The sequence below is a fragment of the Narcine bancroftii genome, chromosome 1, assembly GCF_036971445.1.
Source record: "Narcine bancroftii isolate sNarBan1 chromosome 1, sNarBan1.hap1, whole genome shotgun sequence".
Taxonomy (NCBI): Eukaryota; Metazoa; Chordata; class Chondrichthyes; order Torpediniformes; family Narcinidae; genus Narcine; species Narcine bancroftii.
In genome coordinates this window covers 211539047-211565635 of record NC_091469.1, presented here as the reverse complement: position 1 = coordinate 211565635, position 26589 = coordinate 211539047, and the positions used below count along the sequence as shown (strand labels likewise).

The window sequence follows — 26589 nt, the reverse complement described above, 5'->3', positions numbered from 1 at the left end:
TTTATGGAGGGGGTAAATGTCCACGTCAGCTGCAGGCTCGTCTGTGGCTGACAAGTCCGATGCGGGACAGGCAGACACGGTTGCAGCGGTTGCAAGGGAAAATTGGTTGCTTATGGAACAACCTCATTTATGGCACCTTCATGAAAGTTTTCTGAAAAATCAAAACACGCGTCATTTCCTAAGCAACCAGAGATACCCTCACAAAGTATTCATAGATGGGATAAACATGACTAACCTTTTGTTAATTCATGTTGTCTGCTAAATCCCATTTTGCATTTTTCGTGTTTTTTATTACATTAGTACTGTTCATGGTTGCCAATATATTCCTCAGCTACTAGTGGAGTTCCTCAGGGATCGGTCCTGGGTCCATTATTGTTTGTTATATATATTAACGATCTGGAAGAAGGGGTGGTGAATTGGATAAGTAAGTTTGCAGATGATACAAAGATTGGTGGTATTGTGGACAATGAGGAAGATTACCGTAGCTTAAAAAGAGATATAAGAAAGCTAGAGGAGTGGGCTAAGAAATGGCTGATGGAATTTAATACGGATAAGTGTGAAGTGTTGCATTTTGGAAAGGCAAATCTAAATAGGTCATATACATTGAATGGTAGACAATTGAGGAGTGCAGAGCAACAAAGGGATTTAGGAATTATGGTAAATAGTACCCTCAAAGTTGATACTCAGGTAGATAGAGTGGTGAAGAAGGCATTTGGAATGTTGGCCTTCAGAAATCGGAGTATTGAATTCAAGAGTTGGGATGTTATGATGAAATTGTACAAAGCATTGGTGAGGCCAAATTTGGAATACTGTGTGCAGTTTTGGTCACCAAATTATAGGAAGGATATAAACAAAATAGAGAGAGTGCAGAGAAGTTTCACGAGAATGTCGACAGGATGTCAGGGTTTGAGTTACAGAGAAAGGTTGAGCAGCCTGGGGCTTTTTTTCTCTGGAGTGTAGAAGATTGAGGGGGGATTTGATGGAGGTGTTCAAGATTTTAAAAGGGACAGAGAGAGTCAACGTGGATAGAGTTTTTCAATTAAGAGTGGGGGATATTCAAACCAGAGACAAGGGTTTGAGATTGAAGGGGGAAAATTATAAGGGGAACATGAGGGGAAATTTCTTCACCCAAAGGGTGGTTGGGATGTGGAATAAGCTTCCGGCAGAGGTGGTTGAAGCAAGGACGTTATTTAGATTTAAGGAAAGACTGGATAATTACATGGAGGGGAGAGGATTGGAGGGGTATGGACCAGGTGCTGGTCAGTGGGACTAGGAGGGTGGGGATTTGTTCCGGCATGGACTAGTAGGGTCAAACTGGCCTGTTCTGTGCTGTATATGGTTATATGGTTATATAGGGTTACATAAATTATGCTAGGTGAATGTTAACTGCTCTAAGGTAAATTGTGCCTCAAAGTGCCTGGGTGAGTTAACCAGAAAAGATCTCCAGCTCTATTCAAGATTCTCCCAAGAAGATCCAATTCCTGCACAATTCATTGGAAATTAATTGCCTGTTTTTCCCACCACAGATGCTGCCTGATTCGTTGAGTGTTTACAGTATTCTTCCAACTGCAATAATACTTTATACGGGATTAGAATTACAACTTTGTGAAGGTTAAAAAGCATTGCAACCAGTTGAACTGAATGACCTGTTTGATTAATCACCTGCTTCCATGATGTAATTTATGTCGTATTTTATCTATAATGAGTTTTTGATAAGGTATCATGGTTAAAAAACCATTTGAGTATTCAAAATCTTGTGTGTGGCATTTTAGAGGTGAATGTTCATGAGCACAAGGTCAACACAGGCTTGCTAATGTAAAATGAGGTTTTGAAGGTAAATGTTCAAGGGATAATAGATTCATATATTTCTGCTCAAAGCCCCCTGTATATGTAATATTAAAGGCTATGGAGCCTTTTACTTCAATGTGACCAAAGATGAATTTGGATTCAATTTCTATTGAAATAATGTCAATTTTAATGTTCCAGTTCACTAAAAAATTGATGCCCAGTATGAAAATGCAGCTATTTTGAATTAGTAGTATATTTTCATTTAATAAGATCGTCTCTTTCAAAACAAAATGATGAGACTAGCTTTTTATGACTTTTCCATCAAGATAAATAATTATATATATGGAATACAAGATTCACTGTTCAAACAGAAAACTGGTCATGCATCAACTTTACATAAGTAGAGCCATCCATTTACTTAAATTCTGATGCTCAATATTACAGAGTGAACTACTTTTGTGAGAATGAATCCAATACCAGCTGAAGATACATTCCACTCACTTGTGTACACACTCACTGGATCTTTTGGTCCAACACTTGCCAATCAATTATCTCGGTCTCCCCATCTATCTGTCATCTTTCACCCTCCCATATTTACAAATCCACTACCAAGCCCTGTATGATTCCTTCCACATGGTTGCCATTATACTGCGTTCTCTGTCTTAGAACCATAGAACATGACAGGCACAGGACAAAAACAGGCCAGTTTGGCCCTTCTAGTCTGTGCTAAACCATTTTTTGGCGTAGTTGCACTGACCTGTACCAAGACCATAGCCCTCCATACCTCTCCCATCCATGTACATGTCCAAATTCCTCTGAAGTGTTAAAATTGAGCCCGCATTCACCATTTTAGCTGAACACTCATTCCACACACCACCGCTCTTTGTGTGAAGAAGTTCCCCACCATGTTCCCCCTAAACTTCTCCCCTTTTACCAGGGTCATCATCAAAATATATGTTGGGGGGTCATTAGCGATTTTGAGGGGGGGGTTGTTAGGCGGGGAAGTGATGCTAGTAGGGACCTGTTGCAGGGAGGGGCGAACTAGTAGGGACCTGTCGCAAGGAGAGGGCAGCTAGTGGAGACCTGTCCATGGAGGGGGGGGGGGGTTGCTAGTAGGGACCCGTCAATGGGGTGAGTCTTATGGCATATATACCCCTTTCCTGATGGTATTAGTGAGAGCAGAGCATGTACTGGGTGGCGTGGATACTTGATGTTCGCTGCTGCACTCCGATGGCAGTGTTCCCCATAGATGTTCTTGATGTTGAGCAGAGTTTTTCTTGTGGTGTTGTGGGCTGTGTCCATTACCTTTTGTGGAGCTTTATGCTTAGTGTTTAGGATCCAGGAAATGTCCTCCAAGACAGTGACTCCCAAGAACTTAAATTTACTCACTTTCCTACTCTGATCCTCCAGTGATCACTGGGTTGTAAACCTCTGGCTTTCCCTTCCTGAAGTCAACAATCAGCTCCTTAGTTTTGGTGACACTAAGTGCAAGGTTGATGTTGGTGCACCATTCAGCCACGTTTTCAAACTCCATCCTCTATGATGACTCATCCCCTTCCTTTATACAACCCACTACCATGGTATCATCCACAGTATATGCCTAGGAGTCTTTTAAATATCCTTATTGAACCAGCCTCGACCACCAACCCCAAGCAATGCATTCCAGGCACCCACTACTCTCTGTGTATAAAATTTACCCCTGACATCTCTAAACTTACCTCCCCTCACCTTAAACAATTGTCCTCTGGGATTTGCTACAAGGAACACACACCTGTTTCTTCCATGCTCAGTACACTCGCTCTCGTTCCTCGTTCTCAACTTATACAACACCGAATACAACATGGTGGCCACAAGGCTAGCTCTTGTGAGACCTCTTTGTCGCCATGTATTTTGATGTATTGCTCACCCCTGCCATAGGTGCTATTTTTCGTAGATACACCCCTGCATGGGACCCAGGTAATAATCTGTGGAATAAACCTGCTGGAGTTTAAGTGAAGAAAATTTCTCACATAGGTTTGACTTTATTTATGCTTGACTGACTAACACTGGGATTTAGAGGTTCCTGAAATTTAAGCCAGTCCAATTGCACTATTTGACAGGTGGTCTCAAACCCACTGTTCTTAGATTACCTTCTTCTAGGCATCATGGTTAGAGTAGTTGTTAGCACAACATTATTACAGAACCAGAGATCAGGGTTTGAATCCACTGCTGCCCGTAAGGAGTTTGATATTCACTCCGTGCCCAGCGGGCATTCTCTCCAGGTGCTCTGGTTTCCTCCCCACCTCCAAAATGTTTGGAGTTGGTAAGTTAATTGGATGTAATTGGGCAGAAGACCCTTCTCAGTGTTTCTGGGATTTTTAAAAAAATGCTTTCAAAGGCTGATTTCAGGACTGATATCATAACAAATGCAATCATCAACCATGATGCAGGGATATCACCAGCTGCTGTCCACAGTTGCTTTCAACTGTTTGGGGAACAGATAGGAGATTCAGAGGGGTGGAAACAGATGGGTGGAAACAGAGGGGAGGAAACTGAGGGCTCCATTCTGTAGGCTGGAACCTTTTCTGGGGAAGGGGTGACCCATACAAGCGGGATGGGTTGTGTCTGAATGCAGGAGGAGCCAATACCTGGCAGGGAGGTTTGCTAATGTTGTTGGGGGAAGGTGGGTTAAACAAAATCCTGCACCTTGCTCATTTTTTTCAGAACTCCATCCTTTGCTGCTCAGCCTTCCCGTATGCCCGTGCCCCCTTCCTATCTGCTTTGGCCAGTTCCTCTCTCATGCCACTGTAATTCTCTTTGCTCCACTGAAATACCAACACACATTACCATTGTTTCACCTTGTTAAGTATCAAGTTGAACTCAATTTATTGTGATCACTGTTCCCTAATGATTCCTTTGTCCTAAGCTCTCTAATCACCTCTAGTGGATTGCACAGCACCTAATCCAATACAGCCGATCCCCTGTGGGCTCATGGACTTTCAACAAATTCTCTCTCTTGAGATCCAGTCCCAAACTAATTCTTTGAAACTATTTGCATTTTAAAATCCCCCATGACTACATTGGCCTTCCGACATGCCTTTTCTATTTGGTTTTGTAATTTGTTGACCATATCCTAGCTATTATTTTGAATTCATGTATATAACTGCCAAGTATGTCTTTTAACCCTTGCCTTTAACTCAACCTACAATGTTTCTATACCTTCTGATCCTATATCACCTCTTTCTAATGATTTAATGTTATTCCTTACTAACAGAGCCACACCACCCCCTCTGTTTACATTTCCATCCTTGAACATTCAGTTCCCAATGACATCCATCCTTTAGCCACAACTCCATTATAGCCAGAATATCATACTTGCCAATTTGTAGCTGAACAACAAGATCAACCATTTCCTTTCTTATTCTACATACATTTCAATACACAACTTTCATCCCTGTATTTGTTACTCTTTTTCATTTTGTATCCCTATGCATTGCAATTCATCCCCGTTACTGCAAATTTGCCCTATCTGCTTGTCCTTCCACACAAACTCCCTTACCAGCTGGCTCTAATTGCGTGGCAACTGCCTCCCTCTCTTTTTTCACTTTTGACAAGGTCCCACATGGGAGGTTAGTCAGGAAGGTTCAGGCACTTGATATTCATGGTGTGGTAGTGAATGGGATTTGACAATAGCTGGACGGGAGAAGCCAGAGAGTGGTGGTAGATGATTGCTTCTCAGACTGGAGGTCTGTGATTAGTGGTGTTCCTCAGGGATCGGTGCTGGGACCATTGTTGTTTGTCATCTATATCTATGATATTATGGTAAATTGGATTGGCAAGTTTGCAGTTGACACTAATATTGGAGGTGATGTGAACAACGAAAAATGTTTTGGACCAAATGGAAAAATGCACTGAAAAATGGTAGATGGAATTTAGTGTGGATAAGTGTTGAGGTGTTGCATTTTGGAAGGACAAATCAAGATAGGACATACACAGTAAATGGTAGAGCACTGAGGAGTGTAGTAGAACAGAGGGATCTGGGAATACAGATGCATAATTCCCTGAAAGTGGTGTTACAGGTGGATAGGTTTGTAAATAAGCTTTTGGCATATTGGCTTTCATAAATCAAAGTATTGAGTTCAGGAGATGAGATGTATGTTAAAGTCGTATAAGACATTGGTGAGGCCGAATTTGGAATATTGTGTGCAGTTTTGGGGACCTAACCACAGGAAATATGTCAATAAGTTTGAAAGGGTGCAGAGAAGATTTACTAGGATGTTGCCCAGAATTCAGGAACTGAGATACAGGGAAAGGTTAAACAGGTTAGGACTTTATTCCTTGGAGGATGGAAGAATGACAAATTATGGTATTTAAAATTATGAGGGGGATAGACATAGTAAATATAGGTAGGCTTTTTCCACTGAGGGTAGGTGAGATACAAACCATAGGTCACATGATAAGGATGAAAGGGAAATTTAGTGGGGACATCTCACAGAGAGTGGTGGGTTTATGGAATGAGCTGGTAGTTGAACTGGTGAATGAGGGTTCAATTTGAACTTTTAGGAAGAACCTGGATGGGTATATGGATAGAAAAGGTGTTGGACTAGGTGCAGGTCAGTGGGACTAAGCAGAAAATGTATCAGCATGGACTAGAAATGCTGAATGAGCCTGTTTCTGTGCTGTAATGTTCTATGGTTCTAAGACAAGAGGGCAAATCTTCAGGATTGAAGGTTGGCCACTTACATAGAACATTACAGCACTTCATCCCTTGATGTTATTCCGAACTATATATTCCTACCAAAAAAAAATTAAATCCTTCCTCCGCCATAAACTTCAATTTTTCTTTCATCTATGTGTCATTTTAATTTTTAAATTTTTAAAATTATTATTATAAATATATATATCTATTTATAAATCATTAAGAGTCTCTTAAATTCCCCCAATGTTTCAGCCTAAACTACCATCCCTCGCAAGGCCTCCCAGGCACCCACAATCCTCTGTGTAAAAAATCATATCCCTGATATCTCCCCTAATCTTCCCTCCCTTCACTTTGTCCTCTGGTGTTTGTGATTTCTGCCCTAGGAAACATCCTCTAGCTGTCTATTAAGTGTGCTAACCTTGCCTCTTAAGATATATTTTCAATCCAGAGTAAATCTCCTCTGTACCCTCTCCATAGCATCCACATCCTACCTATAATGCGGTGACCAGAACTGAACACAATATTCAAAGTGTGGTCTCACCAGAGATTTGTAGAGTTGTAACATGGCCTCTCAACTCTTGAATTCAATCCTCCTATTAATGAAGCCCAGCATCACATAGACCTTCTTACCTATCCTATCAACTTGTGCTGCAATCTTGAGTGATGTATGGAGTTGGAGCCCAAGGTCCCTCTTCCTAACCCCAGCCCTAACCCTCTGTTCCTGCCCACTGTTAAGTATCCAACCATTAACCTTTTACTCAACCTTCTGGCTGGGAGGGCATCAGTTATTGTGAGAAGGCCGGGCAGTGGGGCTAAGAAGGAAAGCAGATTAGCTCATGACTGAATGCAGGGCAGACTCAATGAGTTGAATAACCTATTTCTGCTCCTATATCTTATGGTCTTATAGTTTCAATTTTATTGAGTGCTATCCCTCCACATGGGGAAGGTTGAAAAGATGTATGAAAAGGAAAGGTTTAACAAGCAATGATACTACCCCAGAATGCCAACTTATTCTGTATGGACAACTTTGGCTAAAGGCTTGTTCAGTGCTCTATGACCCTGATGATGTTTTTCTGCTCCACTCAACAGCCTGGAGTCTAACAGAGAGAAAGTCAATTATAAAATGGGTACTAAACAGAGAGGGCTTCTTGCTTCCAAAGATGTGTCTTCATTTATGAGGATAAGAAAGGTGCCTCAAATCACAGGTTAGCATTTCTTTACACATCCTGCTTTGGGCACATACAAGGATGAATTTTAAAATACACAATCTAAAGAGTATATGACACTACCAAGCATCAATGGAATGGAATTTAGACAGGTTTTTAAATAGCTTCGTGATCCACTCTTTAAGTTCCCTGGGCAAGCTGAAAGGTCCATGGATTATTCTACGATTAATATTTTAGATCATCGATTTTAAAATGCGTTTTATACTTCAAATCTAAGATTATACATTTTGTTTCATATTTTTGGGCTATTTAGAATCCAAAGAAGCTTGGTTGCTTCTTGGCAATGTTAAATGTGACTTTTATTTCCATTGGTTTGTCGCCAAGCAACTCTTATAAATCCTAATTATTGTTTTACTGACTGCCTTGGAATGTCAATGACATTTTCCAGCCTCCCTAGATTTGACCAGAAACAGCTGGCAGTAGTTTTCCTTTTGTGGGAACAAAAGGCTTTTGTTTGTGATTGAAATTAATTTTTTGAAGTTAGGACAGTGAGATTCTGGATATATATTGTAGAAAAAATTTGTAAATTGATTTTATTCTGCTTAAAATTGTTAAATTTTTAGTTTTCCTTTATGATGATCATATTTTGGGGAATTGCTGAAAATTAGTTTGTTTTATTCATTAAAAAAATGGATGGAGGAAGTAACAACTTTTCCATTTACTGAATTTGCTCTTTCCCCAGATCTAATGAGAAAAATGTCTCCATTAATATGCCATTCCCCAAAGGTTTTTTTTTAAAAAAAGATTTATACAGATCACCCTTATGTTTTATCTCTCCTGAAGAGTATCATACAAAAATAGATTCCAGATTCCTTTATTGTCATGTAATAGTACAGAACATGTAATATTACACAAAATTACCTTCTGCCTGCCATAAGGCAGACAGAGTTGCCATTAGTGTTGCCCGGAACACCTAACATTATGAGAGAAAGAGACACAAAAGCGAGTCCCTTCAGAGTCACTGAGCGTCCATGGATTCATCTTCAGCGCTCCTACAGCCACATAAATTCTTGTTTGATCCATCAGCAACCTGAGCTCCAGATCCAGATTTCTAACATGATCAGGAACCCTTCAGCCCCAAGGTTCATTGGGAGCTCCCCTTGCCTTCAGCATTCTCTCACACCCTGACTCCGATATCTGGTTCCCATGAGCCTGTCACCAGCAGCCCGTGTGGATCACAAGACCACCTGCAGCCGGCGTGGGTCCTTCAGCAGCTGAGTACCTCGTTGGCCTGCACCATGGCCGCACTCCTATAGGGTTGTCTCCTCTGCCTCTTTTTCTCAAAAGGGGATCTTCTCCCCATTTCCGGTGCCCTTCTGCTTCCTGGAGTCTACAGCGTCTTGAAGCCACTGGCACCAGCATATCAAGCACAGACCTTTTAGTTTAAAAATACCATCAACTCCTGTGATAGGCTATTACAGAGCCACTGGCATTAGTACTGGGTGCTTGAACCCTTCATGTCTCTGTTCTCTGCTCTCTCAGGTCTAGCAGTGCTGCCATTTTTCCACTGATAGAACCCCTCCATTGGTTTTGATGGTGCTCAGACCATCATAATCAGTGCAATGTTTGGAATTTTTGATTCTCTTAATTTAATGCATATACTTCTGGCACAGAGCCCCTGATGGCTCCGAACATGCAGGTAATGATTTTAGAAATGGTCTGATTTTCGGACAGTATTCCTCACAGGTGGAGCTCCTCGCTGGAGAATGAAAGCATCAATCAACCTCTTTTAAGCATCAAAAACATTACCAGCCAAGATCAAATGATTTCAAAAACAGAGTGTTGTACTTCCAGATTCTAAAGTAAAATCACTATTTTCGGAGTAAGGTCAGAACCAAATTTATTTCCAGTTATTAGCAATGAATCAAGTAATTGCACAATGGCCTTGGATTACATTTGCCAAGGTGGGTTAGAGATGCCACCACTTTGATCCCTAAGATTACCTAATGCAATTTTAGGACACAGATATGAAAGGGCAAAAATGGATCCATTTGTTACCAAAGCAAATCTGCTTAAGTTATAGCAACCAAAATTCTGTGCAATGCATGATTACCTACACCTCTCCCCTGACTCCATCCAATTGCTCCGACTGCTACAAGTTACTAGTTATTCAAGGGATTATTATAAATCACTGTTAAAAAGATCTTAATTTTTGGAATTTGATTTTAAATATTGGAGCCCACAAGATCAGAAAGTATATGATCCACATGGAAATTTGTAATTTTCAATATTTCCTCACAGGTGGAAATTCAACCCATCAGATCTATGCTGGCTCACAGAGCATCTCATTTCCCCCCCCCCCCCCCCTCTAATATTTGTTGCCAGTGACCTATTCTTCACACATTGTCTTCAAATCCTCCCACTTTCTATCATTTACCTTCACCCTTGGGTCAGTTTACTCTGGCCTGTCAACCTACCCAAATCTTGTGTCTTTGACCTGTGGAAGAAACCAAATAAATCTTGCAGTGTGACAGGGAGAAACTCCACACATGCAGCTCCAGAATGTCAAGATCAAACCTGGGTCACTGTGCCCTGGTAGTGACCTCATGGGAAGGTTACAGCGCGCTGGACCAAAATGGCGACAGATGCCTTTAAGTAAGATGAGCTATAACAATAACTTCAGGGGCAGAAAGTTACATCGTGCAATGGAAACAATATGTCAGCAAAATTCTGCTTCTCCAAATGTCCACTTTTTGACAGCAGAGCAATGATTTTTTGAGCTGAATACATGACAGTTAAAATGCAGATTATTTTGGGGATCTACAAAAAATATCTGCACAGAAACAGCTGAGCCTATCCGAGAAAATTGAAGGACTGACTCTCTTAAAGCTCACAGCATGCCTTGTAAGAAAGAGCATAATAAAGATGTCGCCTTGGAAAAAAAAGTAGCAGAAAATGGCTTATATGGTTGGGTTTGCAAATGTCGAAATGTTTTCTAATCTTTTTTGTTAATATTGTATTTAAAAAATTTCAATGTACAATAGAAATAAATGAAAGCCCCCCTCCCACAATCCCACATAACCCATTCTCCTCCCACCCCATTTAAGCCCCAAAGAAAGCAAAAAGGAGATTGACCATGAAAAATATGAATAACCACTGTGAATCAAAGTAACACCACCACGTCGCGCACTAGGGAATTCAACATTTTAACCCCTTATATCCCAACTAAGGGTTCCACACTTTCGGAAGAGATCATTACCACGTAATTTAGATGTTATTTTTTTTCCTATGGAATGTATGATCTCAATTCTGAATGCCTTCTCTGTAACCCCAAATCAATCTAATTTTTCCAAGTTATGGCTATACATTTCTTTCTACAGCCTTTACCAACCTTAAAATTGCAATTTGATACTTAGTCAACATCAAAGTCAAACTCAATACTTTAATATTACCTCATAAAAATAATGCTGGATCCATTGGTAATTGGATCTTTAAACATTTCTCTAAAAATTCCATAAGTCTTATCCAAAAAGATTCAGTTTTACCACATAACCAAGTAGAATATAAGAAAGAACCTACATTTTTAGTACATCTAAAACATAAATCTGAAGAAATTACATTATATTTTTTCATTTCTGAGGGTTTAAATACAATTGATGTATAAAATTATAATGTACTAATCTATATCAAACATTATTAATCTTAGTCATGCTGTCCTTACATATAGGTATCCAATCATCTTAATTAATTAATATTCCCAAATTATTCTCCCATTTTAATCTCGAATTATGATCTTCAATCTTTATTGAGATCATCCAACTCGAAAGGGTAAATTCCTCAAAGAGTTAATTTTGTTCATAAACAAAATAACCTGCAATTATCCACATTATAATTGCAATTGCAACTGCTTCAAAGAAAACTTATCTTCCGGAAATAGTCCATCACAACCATAATTCTGAGAAAAGCACAACAGCAAGTACTACTTCGCAGAATTATTGGCTGGTTTATTCCTATAATCCAGTGATCCTCAAACATTTTTTTTTCACCCATAGATCACATTCTTTACTTGACTGGAACCTCCTTGAAAAAATCTACAGAACACAAGTAAGGAGTTGGGGAAGGGTGGTGAGTTTGAGCACTGATCAAACTTTGCTTTGTTTTAATGGAAAAAATCTTGAGAAATTTGGGAGGTATTTTTGTGTCATGAGTTTGCAACCTTGTGTTGTATTTTACTTGCTTATTATCCAGTGGCACTTGCCTTCACCCCCACTGCCGTGGATCACCTATAACAAACTCATAGAAAACAAGTGACCTGTGGATCACAGTTGAAGAAATACTGCTGTGTGCTTTTCCATAATCAAGAAAGCAAGAATATAACCATATAACCATTTACAACACAGAAACAGGCCAGTTCACCCCTTCTTGTCCATGCCAAACATCTTCTCCCACCTAGTTCCACTAACCCACATTCAGCCCATAACCCTCCACAACTCTCCTGTCCATATACCTACCCAACTTTTCCTTGAATATTAACATCGATCTCGCTTCTCCAACCTATGCTGGAAGTTCATTTGATCCCACCCCCCCCACCGCCCACTGCACATGAAGAAATTATTCCTCATGTTTCCCCTAAACCTTTCTCCTTGAACTCTCAATCCATGCCCTCTTGTTTGAATTTCCCCTATTCTCAGTGGAAAAAGCCTCTCCACATTGACTCTATCTTTCCCCCTTATTATTTTGAATACCTTTAACTAATCACCCCTACACTCCAGGGAATAAAGTCCCAGCCTGCTCAACCTTTCCCTGCAACTCAAGCCCTGAAACCCTGGCAATATTCTTGTAAACCTCCTCTGCACTCTCTCTATACTGTTTATATCCTTCCTGTAATTCAGTGACCAAAATAAGATAGAAGACTCTCCACATGTGAATGACAGAATCTCCAAGAAGCACAATATAACCTGGTAGATTAGCTTGATTCAGTTACATCCCATTCACTCCATGGAGGAACCATGACTTAAGTGTGCACAATCTACAAAATACATTGTCACATCCTATATAAGGTTCTTTGATGAAACCTTTCAAACTAATTGGAATGCACATCAATGGTCAAACTCAATAAAGACTTGGGAATCGCACAACCACAAAGTTCCTCTGGAACTCACATTCCACTCTAATTTAGAATGACAGTAAAATCCCCATTATCTAGAATTCAATCAAACAGAAACTCAAAAATAAATGGCAAAGGAAAAATTTAGGAAATAAATATATAAAAATAGAATTCAACTAAATAAGACTGGGTGGATAGACCCTGCTGGAGAGTGCTGAGAGTTGGTTAGACTCATGCAGGTTTGCCCCACTAAACTAACAATGCCCCTCAATGCATGTGCATTCATTTCACTGTTGCCACTTGCGTGGTGGTGAATTGGATCGTCAGTGCGAGGAAGGTGCACCGAGGGGGTAACGGAGTCACTTGTGTGGAAATGAGCCGGGTCGTCAGCGCAAGGAATGTGTGCTGAGGGGCTGATGGGGACACTTGTGTGGAGGTGATCCAGGCTGTCAGTGTGAGGAAGGGGGTAGAATGCACTTAGGGCCTGACTGGAACACTTGAGTCGGAGCCAGTGGGATGGAGTTAGAATATGGAGGGGAGGGGGAAGATGGCAACAGTGTTGAGACTTCACTGTCAAGGTTTAGATTTTAGACCCAGTGTATAAGATGGCCCACCTTTGAGGCTACATTTTAAAATTTTGGATCATCCTATATGCCAGCACACACAATAGGTAAAAAATACATGTTTAAACAGCACATTTAGTGTAGCAGGTCAGTGCAACACTGTTACAGTGTCAGAGAATTTACATTTTGTAAGTTACAGGAATTACCTGATTAAAGTGAACTTTACATAATTAAAGACTATAAAACTGATTTTTCTTGTCCTGCATATGTATTGTTTATCTGTATGTGTGTTATATCTGGTTGTGTGTCTGCATTCTTTTGCAGCGAGGACTGTTTTGCCAGGTTGTACAATCAAATGACAATAAACTTAACTTGAATTGATTTTTTTCTTCATATTACTTTAAAGTTTGTGTTGTCTTTTAGATGGTGTATTCTTAATGTAGGTGGACACAGGAAGAGTGAGTCTCAGTCATCCAGAAAATGTGCATATCCAACAGCTGCCATCCCTGTAAGTGCTGGATAATGGAGATTCCACTGTATATCACTCTTTGTTCCTCATCACTGGGTCTAGAGACTGAAACTTCTTATCTAACAGTGCTATGATGGTATGATGGCCATGTTGGAGGTTCAGATCTGGAGCTCGGATCACCAATGATTTGGACTGGACTCTGCATGGCCGTGGGGGCTGTGGAAGTGCTGAAGGCAAATCTACGGACACTCGGTGACTCTGCTCCTCTCTCTCTCTCTCACTGTAAGGGGCGCTTAGGCCATTCCTTCCGGTGGTGAAACTGTCTGCCTTGCAGCGGGCAAAAATAAATTTCACGTAATATGACACTGTTTTATTATAATAAAATGAATTTTAAATCTTGAATCTCCAATCTTGATCATAAAAACTGCAGTGATATATTTCGCCAGCTCCTCATGGCCCAATAAAGATGGTCCTTGGCAGAAGATCTAAATTCCTTGAGAGAAATAAAAATGTTTATGTGTGTCACTGATAACCTATATAAGGTTGATACATTTAACATTATTTGGATTAGTTTCTAAATGCTCAAATTAACTTTATCAAATATAATAGTGAATCAGAACCACCTAAAAATAAATTATCAGCTCATTTAATATATGTGTGATAGGAACAAGATGTTTGTACGGCCCTGTTATTTATCCTCCTTAGTTATAGGAGTGATAGCTTTAAAATATTAAAAATCCTTAGGCAGTGGAATATTAAGAGATGTGTCAAACACTGAAAGGCAATCAGCCGAATGCCAATGCCAAGAAAAGTTTAAACAAGACTGAGACAAATTTAACGATCTCTTGGAAAAAAAAATGCAACTTACAAAAATTTCATCCAGTGTGAATTTGTTGAAAGCAAAAGTAAATTAACTGAGATTGCTAATGCTCAATGAAGACAGTGCAGTTGATTTTCTGCAGGTGTACTTCGAACAACCCTTTGGTAAACAACTAGAAAATGGATTTCTTTCCAAAATTGAGTGATGACACTGCCTAGATCTAAATGCATTGTGAGGCAGAAAAAAGAAAATAGTTTTGCAGTAATTCTCTGATAATCTGACACATGTGGGATTTTGGTGGTGCTGGACCAGCAGATTTTCATTATATTAATACCTCAATATAATCATTCACTTTTTCATTTTATTTTCATGGTAGTTAATACAATTTCCAGTGGACCTTGTTTCAAGGCAGTGAGGTAAATTAGGCCTTGATGAGTTCAGAGGGTGTATGGGATTGGAAGTCAGGGCCCTGGTGAGTTTAATGGGAGCACAGACAAAAGGACTACAGTAAATTTAAAAGGCTAAAGGAAGAACCAAAAACATTACCTGGTGGCCCAGGCATTGAGCCATCAGGATCTTCTTCTCCTGGCTATCCATCCCCTAGGATGATGATGGTTCCTTTCAGTCAGTTTGTGGGGTTTGATATGAGGATACTCCACTCCTCAGAAAGGAGCAGCATGTGTGTGAAGTTCTGTTGCAGTGAATGACCAGACCAAGCTTCACAGCACATGTTTGCTTGATGGCCATTGACCGTACGAGAGGGTTCATCTGCCCTTTGACAGGTCTTGTTTTTCACCCTACAGTGTGTCTAGCTACCCTCTACACCAGGCAAGCCTGGTGAGAGAGCCGGTTTTGTCACCAACCATGCAACAGGTAGTACTGGGTTACATGGTACCAGAGGCTCTCAGACGAGTGACCTGACTCAGGCCATCAGGATATCAATGAGTTGGACAGTTCATTATTTGAGTTTGACAGTAAATGGTTGATCAAGAAATTCTGATGATTGTAAAATGACCCAACCAGCCTTTTCCATGGTAGATCAGCCTTTTTATTGAGCATATCCATGATTCATAATCATGGATAATCATAATCATAATTCATAATCATGGTCAGAAAGGGGAGTCACATTGCACTTGAGACCTGATGAACATCAAAAGACAAAGATCTGGGTAGGAATCAGGTAAGTGGAGTAATTTTGGAGTGACATAAAATGACTAGACAGTTAATATTACATTTCACTCCCTTGTAACCACTTTATCAATTCTCTAATATTGAAATGAGTGGTGCCACATAATTATTTTGCAAACCAGAGTTAATTTAAGGATTACTGGCTCTACTGATTATTGCTGATATAAGACTCAAATAATTTTAACACTTTCAGGTGATGCAAAACTTGGAAATATTACAGTAAGGAGGATAGTTGTTCACTTCAAGAGGTCACAAGGAGCCAGACAAATAACAGATTAAGTTTAATGTCAGTAGTACCACAGAAACATCGAACACTCAGCACATAAACAGGCCATGCAACCCATCTAGTTCATGCCAAACTATTTATTCCACCAAGGAGGTTTGGTAATGTTTTAAAGAAAAGCAAAGGGTTTTCATTGTCAAAGACCATTTCCAATGATGTCTGACCTTGAAAAGATTCCCACAGGTTAGGCAGCGATACCAACAAGATCACACATTTAATGCCAGTCATCACATGTAAATTGGTTTACCTTGAAGTTTTTGGAGACTGACTCAACAAACAATTGGTCTTCCAATTGTTCCAGTTATCAAGCCTTTGCACAAGACCTTCAGGGAGGCAGACACAATATCACACAGAAAGATCAACTCCACAATAGCATTCATAATATTGGGCACACATTACAAACATCTTTTGAAATCACACAAAATATAAGTTCCAACATATCACACAAAGACCAAAGGGTAAGTTCTGCACCTTATACGGCCAGTGGATGAGCTTCTTTTTACTTCTTCCGGATAAATATCCCTTGCTTTGCATGGTTTGAAGCAGTAACTCTGAGATATACACACACCAGAATCTAGCCAAACTATTGTGCCTTTGCAGACTTGGGACCATTTCTCCATGAGAGCTGCTTTCTTTAAGATGGGGGAATAAAATAAGACCCTAACCAAAATATATACCCATAATCTTGAATAAAATCTGGAATGTTACTTTAATTACATGCGTATTGTTTGATTACAAATTTAAAACTGTGGAGCACAGGGGCAAAGAAATGATTTAAAAAAAGTGTCTGTCTCTAATATGAGGGCACTGTATCTGTCATATAGCAGAGAAACAGTAGCATTTGACACTGCTATTGTGTAAGCTTCATCCTTTTATAGAAAGCACACAGAATTGCCGTTCACATGGGAGTTACATTTGGGCAGACATAATAAAGTGATTGAGAATGTCTGAAGTAATCTTTCCTTGTTGAAAATATGTACTGTGTATTTTTAAATTTTTTTTGAGATCAGCTTGGTAACAGGGCCCTTCAGTGCACAAGCCTATGCTGCCCCAAATACACCCAATTGACCCGCAACCCTGGTACGTTTTGAAGGGTGGAAGGAAATTGGAGCTTCCAGGGAAACCCCATGCAGACACAGAGAGAGAACATAGAAACCCCTTACAGACAGCGTGGGGTTCGAGTTGCTGGATCGCTGATGCTGTGACAGCATTGTGCTATGCTAACCATACTGCCCAGTGTAACAGCTCTGGTTTTATCACGTTTCTTTACTGATTCACTATAAATATGTGTCTGTGTAATTTTTCTTTCAGATTTATCAATTTCATGCAGCAAAATTCATTCTTTATAATCTTAGTTTTATTTCCTGGCTTTTTTTTCTTTCCTCAATAATTTCAGTTGGCATTCTGTTCCCGTCAAAATATATTTTCTTAATAATATTCTTTGCAAGTAGTTCAATTTGTTTTTTTTCACTTTCCTTGTCAGAACACATCTTCCAGACCACAGCTTAATCTCTCATTACAAATACCTACAGTTACTCATCAACTTTTGAGTCTGTGTTCCGTTCTTACCGACTGGTTGTATCTCGAAATGGACGCAAGTCAGAAATGCACAGTATCCGTGTTATCATTTGTCAAATACAACCAAGGCCGGCTCGCGCGAGAGGTTGGCCACCAGCCAGCTCGTACAAGAGGCATTATTTTCCATACGTATGCCCCAACTTTCACCATAAAAGAGTAATTTTTGATTTAAAAAAAAAATTTTGGTTGTACGTTCGGATGGTCATAAGTCGCATAGCTAGTAAGTCGGGACATTTCTTTATTTTGGCTTTTCAAGCTGATTGGCATCTCGTCACTGTGTATTTTTCTGTTCTTATTTCTTTGTAACATTGTTGGCCATTTATTTCTATTCTTCTCAGCTACATGCACTTGTCCTTGCTAAAGATTCCTCTTCAAAAGCTTTTTTTTGGTTATTCAATGATGCAATATCATTCAATAAGAAAAGCCTCAGAGATTTAATATGCTTAGTCCCTATAAAACGTTGCAGTGCGCATTTTTTTTACAGGTCTGCTATTGTGAAATTTAGTTGTGCACGAGGCCCATATGTTGTGCACAAGGCCCATATTTTGTGCGCAAGAGGACACATTTTGCACAGAGATAGGACACAAAGGAAATTACATATCTGGAATCAGTGGCATCATTAAAGGAAACATGGGGCAGTGCTTGTTAGTTGATTGCAAGAGGTCCATCGGTGGAGAAGGGATAAGGATTGCAAAATGTAAGAAAAATAACTGGAATTGGAAGAGGCCTGGTCAGAATACAATAGATCTGAAGGTTAGCACCAGGATCGAGTGGTTAGAAGGTCATAAGTCAAGCATTGTCATGTGATTGTTTCAAATTAAAGTTGGGGAGGCACTTTCAGTGGATGTGGAGAAAAACTGGGTAAGAATATTATTAGAGGGCAACCCACCTGAAGTGAGTTGCCAGCTTCAGACTCCATGTCACGGTATATTCAGATGTGTACTCAGCATCCTCTGGGCTTTCTGCTTTTTATTTTATGTTGATATTGAATCACTTGGGCCAGAAGGCACGCAATCCAATATCCTTCCAGTAACTATTTCGGGCTCTAGAAATTTCAGCTTTCTCTTCTTCCAACCAATGCATTTCAGACTCAGAATTTACAAGCAATAATTAACACCTACTTTTGATGAACTGACACCCTGCCAATGTTAAAAAAGAGACCATCTTTTTCTGTTCAGGAAACCTGGGGACATGACGACAAAGACCTGTTGTAATTCAAGAAATTGTTAACAAAATGCAATTGCTGACCATACATCCATTGTAACTATTAATAAACAGAAAAAAACTGAGATAGTCAGTTAATATGGGGGCGGGGAGGGGTGTGGAGGGGTGTGGAGACACACAGTAACTTAAAAAGTTAACCCAGTTTCTTTCACCAAAGATGCTGCCTGATCTTTTGAGTATTTCCATTATGTTGTTTTTATTTCATATTTCAGTATCGGAAGTTTTTTTCCTTTAATGTAATGGATTACTTTTATCCTCCTTCCCTTTGTTGATAGATTCCTGTTACTAGTACTTATGGTAGATAGGCAACCAACCAGTGATGACGGTAACAAGACGGAAAAGGCAATGTTTTCAAAAATGGAAACAATAAATGTGAAGTTGATGAATAACATCTTGTTAATACATTTAGATACATTCACAACATGGATGACATTCTGGGCATGGAAATTGTGCCTACAGTTTTAATGTTAGTTCCACAAAGATATATTTTCTATTGGGTGAACAATAAATAGCTTGTTTGCTCAGTGGAAGTCAAGGCAATCCATTGAGCTTCAAAGACCAGATGATGAATCTCTTCAGTGATATCTCCAGCTATTTCTAGTTGACAAATCACAATTTCAATATAAATATGGATTCATATTTTGACCTTAGCAATGGAAAAAAATGCTGAAACATGATGCTGTTCCCTGAACTAAACATATCACTAATGATTGTGTTTCCCTCTCAATAGGTGGTTTTAAAATTATTATTCATGAAGCTTTGGGCAGTGCAGAACAGGGCAGTGGAGCAAACACAACATACAATAAGATAATTGCTTTGGAATTAAATGTTTTCCACACTGCAGACAGCAACAAAGTTCTCGAATCAATGGTCTGTTTGGAGACTGATGGGAAGCAGTCAAATTTTGGTGTTCCATTTTACATCTTGGCTTTGTATTTCAATCACTCCAAGCTTACATCCTTTAAAGCAACCTTTCTCTTTCTACTGCCATTCTCTTTTCTTCTTCTTTGGCTTGGCTTCGCGGATGAAGATTTATGGAGGAGGTAAAAGTCCACGTCAGCTGCAGGCTCGATTGTGGCTGACAAGTCCGATGCGGGACAGGGAGACACGGTTGCAGAGGTTGCAGGGGAAAATTGGTTAGTTGGGGTTGGGTGTTGGGTTTTTCCTCCTTTGTCTTTTGTCAGTGAGGTGGGCTCTGCGGTCTTATTCAAAGGCGGTTGCTGCCCGCCGAACTGTGAGGCGCCAAGGTGCATGGTTTGAGGCGATATCAGCCCACTGGCGGTGGTCAATGTGGCAGGCACCAAGAGATTTCTTTAGGCACTCCTTGTACCTCTTCTTTGGTGCACCTCTGTCACGGTGGCCAGTGGAGAGCTCGCCATATAACACGATCTTGGGAAGGCGATGGTCCTCCATTCTGGAGACGTGACCCACCCAGCGCAGCTGGATCTTCAGCAGCGTGGACTCGATGCTGTCGGCCTCTGCCATCTCGAGTACTTCGATCTACTGACATACTACTTTAAAAAATCCCTATGCAATGGTGCCATTGGTGCTCTGTGATTAGTAAGGGATTGCTTAATGTTATATATAGAGAATTTAGGTTAAAATGGTTTAAGTTAAAATGTGATGATTAATCATAAAAAGGGAAGCCAGAACGGACAGGGAGCTTACTAGCAGCCAAGGACAAAAAGTTCAGCTGGATATGTTTTTTTAAACATATCTTTTCATGGTCATAGTGAGAGACATGCAGGAGACAAAAGATTGATAAGAAGGGTGAGAAACAGAATTTAGTGTATGTAGAGTTCGCAGCGTACGTAACGAACGTGATAATTAAAAATGCAGTTGTACTTAGAATGCTTTTGCAATACTAACCAATTAAAACAGTATTAATAAGAAGGGGAAGGGCAAACAATAAGGGTATAAAAATAAAATGCACTGTATGTATCGGGGCTTAACTGGTGAGAAGCCAGTTGAGTCCAACTCTGCAGACTTGTAAATAAAGCTTGTCATGTCATCAGTTTTAAAGAGACTCATGTGTGAGAATTTGTACTTCTTACAATTGGGGGCTCGTCCGGGATCTACACTCCAGCCGTGAGGGGAGGCGAGAAGAGGGACATCGGAGGTGGTGCACCCCGCTGAGTTCAGCGGCTCCTAGTCCCTTGCTCGTCGCTTCGGGCGGCTTGAGCGAGTGGTATCCGGACAAGGTGACTCGACAAGACGGAGAGGAAAAGGGTGACGGTTAAATCCCCGAGAAGACATCGGTAAGTGACGACTTACGATTGTGGTGTGGGGATTGGGTAACAGGTGTAACGGGATACACCTGTTTGGATAAAAAACCTAACGTAATAGATCAGGTATAGAGCTTTTGTCGTGGCATAAGGACCCTGTCGTGGGACTCTAGGATAGACCCCAGGGAAACCTCGGCGGTAACCGAAGGAGGGACAGCACCTCCGACGAAGTGCCGAGAAGAGAGGGGTCGACCCCAGGGAAACCTCAGCGGTAACCGAAGGAGGGACAGTACCTCCGATGAGGCGTCTGAGAAGAAGGGAGTAAGGTCCAGAACGAGAGGGTCCTCAGTAACGATAAACGGATCTAGGTGGGAAAATGGGAGGATCAAAATCTAAGGGCTCATCTGAAAATTCAGGACAATTCCTGGGAGTTCCCCTTGACAGCCCTTTGGGGAGAATGTTTGAAAATTGGGATAGTAAAAGATATCGAGACAAAAACAAGAAAAAGATGGTTCAATATTGTCTCCTTTGGTCGAAACAACCTATTAAAGGTTCCTCGGTCTGGTGGCCGAAATTTGGATCTGATGAGGATTGGGTTAGACAAGCATTAAACATATATGTAAATTCGAGACCAAAGGTGAATCAAGAAGAGTCAGCATATGCATTTTGTTGGGTTCCCTGGCCAGGATCCTTAACAAAATGTTTTAAATTGAGGGTAGCGGGAGAAAAGAAGTGGGAACCTCTGGACAACCTTCCCCCTCCTTATATTCCCCCGGTGCCTACTGCGCCCGAGGAAAGCTCATTACCGGAGGGGAAAGGTGATGAATCTGATTGCCCCGAAAGGGGCCGGGAAAAAAAGAATGAATTAAGGGAGTCGGACCCTAAACTTCCACCGGTAAACTGACCCTGGACAAGATCCCAGACTGGTCCAGGACCATCAAAGTTTTCAGTAAGCCTAAATCCCCTGAGGGAAGTTCCTATGGGAGGACCGGGAGGGGGAACGGGATATGTGAATGTTCCCTTAACTAGTATGGAGGTGCGGGGATTTAAGAAGGAAATGAAAAATCTATTGGAAGATCCCATGGGACTGGCCGAACAGTTCGACCAGTTCCTGGGACCAAACACATATACCTGGGAAGAGATGCACGCAATAATGGGAACATTATTCTCACCCCAGGAGAGGCAGATGATTCGACAGGCTGCCCTCCTCATGTGGGAACGTGAACAACCTGGGGACCCCAGACCCCATGAACAAAAATATCCCTTGAATGAACCCAGGTGGGACAAACGAACACCCGAGGGATTGGCAAGTATGAGACAATATAGAGAGTGGACGATTAAAGGGATACGGGAGGCTGTGCCAAAGGGTCACAATTTCACCAAGGCATTTGGGAACCACCAGGGGAAAGACGAGTCCCCTACTGATTTCTTGGAAAGGGTGAGAAAGAATGTCCAACAGTATGCGGGCGTGGACCCTAGTACACCAATGGGTGAACAGCTTATTCGAATTGAATTTGTTTCCAAATCATGGCAGGACATTAGAAAGAAACTAGAAAAGGAGGAGGACTGGAGCGAAAAACCCCTAAGCGACCTGTTAAAAAAGGCGCAAAAAGTATATGTGCAGAGAGAAGAAGAAGATCAAAAGAGGGCGACAAAGGTTATGGTACAGACTATCCGACAGATGAATGCCGAATCCAGAGGGGAAAGAAAACAAAACCTTCCTCTAAACAATCCAAGATATCCAAGAGAGGGAAGACCCCGGAGGTTCGTTAAGTGCTATTACTGCAATGAGGAAGGACACTTTAAGAGGGAATTCCCCCGATACAAGAGGGAATTGCGTGCCCTCGAACTTATGGAAGAAGATTAGGGGGGTCAGGGGTTCCAAATGTTGGGGACCAAGTATAAGAGGGAACCCCTGGTAAAACTAAAAATTGGTCCCAAGGGAGAAGAGGTGGTGTTTATGGTGGACACAGGAGCGGAACGAAGTAGTGTAATAACTGTGCCGATCGGGACCGAGCCTGTAAAAAGCAATTTGAAAATTTCTGGGATAGAAGGGGCTCCTAGAATGGTATCGATAATTCCCCAAGTGACAGTGAAGCTGGAAGGGAGAGAAGGGGTACAGGACCTCTTGTTGTTACCGTCGGCCGGATTTAACCTCCTAGGAAGAGATTTACAGGCTCTCCTAGGTTTGGGTGCTCTCCCCGTGGACGGAGAAGTGCGAGTCCACCTCTGTGCTCTGAAGGAGGAGGATGAACGGCAGATTGACGAGAGAGTCTGGTATAAGAAGGGAAATCGAGGAGGTCTGGACATCCCACCTTTACATGTCACATTAATACCAGGTCATCAGCCGGTAAGGAAACATCAGTATCAACACAAACTGCCCATCGATGGCTGACTGATTCTCGCATATTAAAGTATGAAACCATTTTAATGGTCGGAGAAGATCTACAGTTTGCAAAGATTAATAGCTGCAACCCAGCTCAGTTTTTATACGGCAGTGAAACAGAGAGAGAGGTGGAGCACGACTGTGTCGAGTTGACGGATCTTCAGACCAAGACGCGAGAAGACCTTTGCGATACTCCTCTGGGAGAAGGATATGAATTCTACATTGACGGCTCCGCCAGATGTGTTGACGGAATGAGAAGAAGTGGGTATGCTATAATAGAAGGAAATACTTGGAAAGTAGTAGAATCCACGAGACTACCCGGAAGCTGGTCAGCACAGTCCTGTGAACTATATGCCTTGCAGAGAGCCCTCAGAATACTGGCAGAGAAAACTGGAACGATTTACACTGATTCCAAATACGCATACGGGGTAGTGCATACCTTTGGTAAGATCTGGAAGGAGCGTGGTCTAATTACATCAAGAGGAAAGGAATTGGCACACAAACAGATGATTACTCTGACTTTAGAAGCCCAGGAAATAGCAGTGGTCTACATACCAGGCCATCAGAGGGGAGACAGACTGGCTGATGAAGAAGCCAAAAGGGCAGCCATGCAACAAAAAGTCCGTTTGCTGACCTTAATCCCAATAAGACAAGGCATAAAGAAGGCTCCCATTTTCACTGCTAAGGAAGAAAAGGACATGGCTCAGCTGGGCGCAAGCCAGCTGCCTGATGGAACATGGAAGACACCAGATGGAAGAATGGTTCTAAATAAAGAAATAACTCGCAATATTTTAAAACACCTGCATCATCAGAGCCACTGGGGCACCCAAGCCTTATGTGACACAGTGCTTCGAGAATATGTGTGTAAGGGAATCTACACCTTGGCCCAACAGGAGGTGCAGAACTGTCACCTATGCACAAAAATTAATAAGAAGATAATGAGGACAGGGACCATGGGAGGTCAACCATTAGCCATACGCCCTTTTTAAAGTATCCAGATCGACTTCACAGAGTTACCTCAAGTCCAAAGATGGAAGTATCTGTTGGTGGTAATAGATCACTTTACCCGATGGGTGGAAGCCTTCCCAACAGTAAATGCTACAGCCTCTACAGTAGCTCGCCTCCTCCTAGAGCAGATAATCCCCAGATATGGTATAATGGATTCTATAGACTCAGACAGGGGTCCACATTTTTGTTCAAAAATCCAGCAATTGATTTGTAATGCATTACAGGTCTCTTGGAAATTGCATACCCCTTGGCATCCACAAAGCTCAGGGAGGGTTGAACGTATGAATGGAACCCTAAAAATGCAATTGACAAAATTAATGGTGGAAACTAAAATGCCTTGGATAAAGTGTCTGCCCGTGGCTTTATTGAGAATTTGTACTGCCCCACGAAAAGATGTAGGGTTGTCCCCTTATGAAATGATGTTTGGGCTTCCCTTCTGGAGTACAGTTGAGGGGTGTCCCACCTTGGGGGAAGGGGATATATTTGTTAGGAACTATTTACAGGCACTGTCACGCTCTCTTACAGATTTACGAAAGAGAGGACTATTGGCACAAACACCGCCTCTAGACTTTTCTTTACACAAAGTGGAACCAGGAGACTGGATTCTCATCAAGACCTGGAAAACTGAAAAACTCCAGCCCCAGTGGGAAAGTCCATACCAAGTTCTCTTAACTACAGAGGCTGCAGCACGAACAAGAGAGAAGGGGTGGACGCACGCATCCAGATTTAAGGGACCTGTAGAGGTGCCTCAGGACCCTGATACGAACTCAGATTGGACTTGTGTTCCTGGAGAAAAACCTCTTACCTTGCGATTTCGCAGAAAGACTTAATTCACAATGTTATTGTTATGTTCTTTGATTTTTCTTAGTTTGCCTATGTCTTTATCAGGTGTGAAATGTAAGAAATGCAGAGACACAGTGGTCCTGTTTCAGGACCGCACTTGGGGAAGAAAGGAGGGTAATTTTATTCCTCCTACTTGTTTTGCCCTGTATTATTCCCTGTCTACGCAGCCTGGTGATTTCCATGGTCCAACAGACTATGCAACCAGGGGAATTGGGAGACCCCATTAGAATTTTACTTCAGCACGAAATTAATTTATCATGAGACGTTTCTCTTCCCCTAGTTAAAATCCCCATTCATATATATATAATAAACACATTTTAAAGAGAGAAAGGGGTGGATTGTTATATATAGAGAATTTAGGTTAAAATGGCTTAAGTTAAAATGTGATGATTAATCATATAAAGGGAAGCCAGAACGGACAGGGAGCTTACTAGCAGCCAAGGACAAAAAGTTCAGCTGGATATGTTTTTTTAAACCTATCTTTTCATGGTCATAGTGAGAGACATGCAGGAGACAAAAGATTGATAAGAAGGGTGAGAAACAGAATTTAGTGTATGTAGAGTTCGCAGCGTACGTAACGAACGTGATAATTAAAAATGCAGTTGTACTTAGAATGCTTTTGCAATACTAACCAATTAAAACAGTATTAATAAGAAGGGGAAGGGCAAACAATAAGGGTATAAAAATCAATGCACTGTATGTATCGGGGCTTAACTGGTGAGAAGCCAGTTGAGTCCAACTCTGCAGACTTGTAAATAAAGCTTGTCGTGTCATCAGTTTTAAAGAGACTCATGTGTGAGAAGTTTTATTTCTGACACTTAAGGTGGGATGTGAGTGGGAAGGGGAGGTTGAGAATCACTGCTCTCGGCCCAAATGTTACTGAAATATTTTGCTTGAGAAAAATTGTCATTGGCCCATTTCCTTTGGAGTTATGAAACCGTGCACATAACGAGTCAATGAGGTGCAATTAAAACAGTGGTTTTCAAACTTTTTTTCCACCCACATACCACCTTAAGCAATCCCTTACTAATCAGAGAGTGGAAAGAAAAGGTTGAGAACCACTACTTTAAAGAGCTTCAAATAATACCAGAGAAAATGGGAAATCAGTGGTTCGTAAACATTAATGTTATATATTGATCAAAGAAACATAAAAATGTTGAGAGGAACAATACTACCCTGTTTCCCTGCATCTGCATAGGTCTTTTATAGTGAGGTAATATGATCCACAAACAGCAGATCATTATTCACCATTTTCTATTATAT

The 26589-nt window shown here is 41.0% G+C and overlaps 1 protein-coding gene and 1 long non-coding RNA gene across 2 annotated transcripts in view; one reads left to right on the top strand and one right to left on the bottom strand.

The window, feature by feature from the left end:
* LOC138738886 (protein Largen-like) overlaps positions 1-26589 on the bottom strand; it is a 277587-nt gene that overhangs the window by 78976 nt on the left and 172022 nt on the right. The gene's annotated exons all lie outside the window — the stretch shown is intronic.
* Positions 20472-26114, top strand: LOC138738882 (uncharacterized). Its single transcript, XR_011341843.1, has 2 exons — positions 20472-21122; positions 25009-26114. It is a non-coding gene; the product is annotated as an uncharacterized lncRNA (long non-coding RNA).